Consider the following 2,194-nt stretch of genomic DNA (forward strand, 5'->3'; position numbering starts at 1 on the left):
ATGTGCTAAGAATTTATCAAATGAAGAAATGACTAAAATAAAAGTTGTAGATATTCATGAGTTGAACAACTTTGGTATTCATCGCTTTTTATGTTGAAATCAATTTGGGTCTCAAATTTTGGTTCGAACTTGTCATTTTTTAAAATTTCAAATTTGAAAGGTTCAAATTTTCTTAAATGATAAGATGACTAAAATAAAAGTTGTAGATATTAATGAGTTGAACAACTTTGGTATTCATCACTTTTTATGATGAAATCATTTTGGGTCTCAAATTTTGGTTCGAACTTGTTATTTTTTAAAATTTCAAATTTGAAAGGTTCAAATTTTGTCAAATGACAAGATGACCAAAATAAAAGTTGTAGATCTTCGTGACCTCTACAACTTTGATGTTTATCAAATTTTCATTTAAGATCATTTGGTGTCTCAAAATTATTTTAGTAGTTTTGATTTTAAGGGGATGCCACATAAAGAAACAAAAGAACTCCTTTTAGCTTCATTGTTAGAGATTTTCTGGACCCTTTAAGTTGAACTCTTCAACACGCTGCTTGTGCATTGTTGTGTCGCAAAGCTATTCTATAGTTATGAGATTGGTACATGTTTCAAAAACAAATTATACATTTAAAAAACAAATCCTAAACGTAGAGGTCACGGACCGAAAAATATACAACATAGCTTACCAAGGACTCAAGTCCGCGGCGCCGCGAGCATCCCACCCCCTCCCCCCAATGACTCTCTCATCCCCAGTCACTCTCTCGTCTCCTCCGTCTATCTCCTCGTCTTCCCCATCTCTCTCGCCGCCGCCGCCTTCCTCGCTTGCCCCTCGGGCTCGACAAGCGCGCCACCAAGAACACGCGCCGCCTCCTCTCTCTCTCTCTCAGATCGGACCCGTCAAATCCTCCCCAAACCCTATGCGCAGCCGCAACGAACTCCAACGCGCCCCTAGCTCCAGCCCTCTTCGACGCCCGCACCACCGCCGGCCACGCGTCTCGCTGCGGGGGGCCCTCCGCCAGGCGCGACGCCTCGACTTCGCCCCATCCCCGACAGGCCAGCACGGGAACCCCGCCACGACCAAACCCTAGCGAGCGCCCGTCCCCGTCCTCGTCGGCGCCGCCCCTCTCCTCGCCGTTTATTCGGGCTCCCGCCTCTTGTTACAAGTGGGTCCAGACGTCCAGTTGCAGGCCACAAGCTGCTGTCGTCGTCGGTGACACCTATCGCAGCTTCTAGGTCGCCGCCAGCGAGCATTCTCCCACGGTGAGCGCCGCTCCTTGTTAGGAAAGGTCATAATTAGATAAGTTTCCATTGATTGTAAACGTGGAACAACAAGGATATGTATTGGCCTAGGACTCCTATAGATAGAATTGTTAATATTAGATTTCCTTGTAAAGGAGTCCTGGCCAAACCTCCTGTTGTTTCCACGTATATATGTAACGCCATGCGGAGGGCTTTTCTCTGATCTCCTTGAGAAAACACGCAGCCGGTGCATCGACCCAAGATAGGGCGACACCGTTTTTCCTACTGCCCTCTGATTTCTACATGGTAATCAGAGCCATCTAGTCAAAATAGATTGCATCTGCCATGGCTAGCTCATCTGCAGCCTCCAACCTTCTTCTCAGTCAACCCATTGCCGAGAAATTGACGAAGTCCAACCATGCGCAATGGAAGGCGCAAGTTCGGGCTGCAGTACGTGGTGCTCGTCTTCAAGGATACCTCACCGGCGCCTCTCAACCACCCGCTGCAGAACTTGTCACCAAAGGCGCCGATGGCAAGGAGATCAGAGTGCCAAATCCGGCACTGGAGGATTGGGAAGCAACGGACCAGCAGGTCCTTAGCTATCTCCTTAATTCCCTGTCCAAGGACATCCTCTCGCAGGTTGCTACATGTGCAACGGCGGCAGAAGCATGGAAGATCATAGAAGATATGTTCGCGTCACAGACGCGGGCAAGAACCGTGAACACACGGATTGCATTGGCGACTACCCAAAAAGGGAGTTCGTCCGTCGCGGAGTACTTCGGCAAGATGAAGGCCCTAGGCGACGAGATGAAAGCGGCAGGAAGGCCGCTAGAAGATGAAGAATTGATCGAGTACATCATCACCGGGCTTGGCGAAGATTTCAATCCGCTCGTCACGTCTCTCTGCACTAGAGTGGAGTCAATCACTCTTGGTGAGTTTTATTCACAGCTCCTCAGTTTTGAAA

General features: G+C 47.9%; 1 non-coding gene across 1 annotated transcript; it reads left to right on the plus strand.

The window, feature by feature from the left end:
* Positions 1–2,055: 2,055 nt before the first annotated feature.
* On the plus strand, positions 2,056–2,194 carry LOC136506303 (small nucleolar RNA Z247). Its single transcript, XR_010771518.1, has one exon. It is a non-coding gene; the product is annotated as a small nucleolar RNA Z247 (small nucleolar RNA).

This window comes from Miscanthus floridulus, chromosome 14 (genome assembly GCF_019320115.1).
Source record: "Miscanthus floridulus cultivar M001 chromosome 14, ASM1932011v1, whole genome shotgun sequence".
Classification (NCBI taxonomy): domain Eukaryota; kingdom Viridiplantae; phylum Streptophyta; class Magnoliopsida; order Poales; family Poaceae; genus Miscanthus; species Miscanthus floridulus.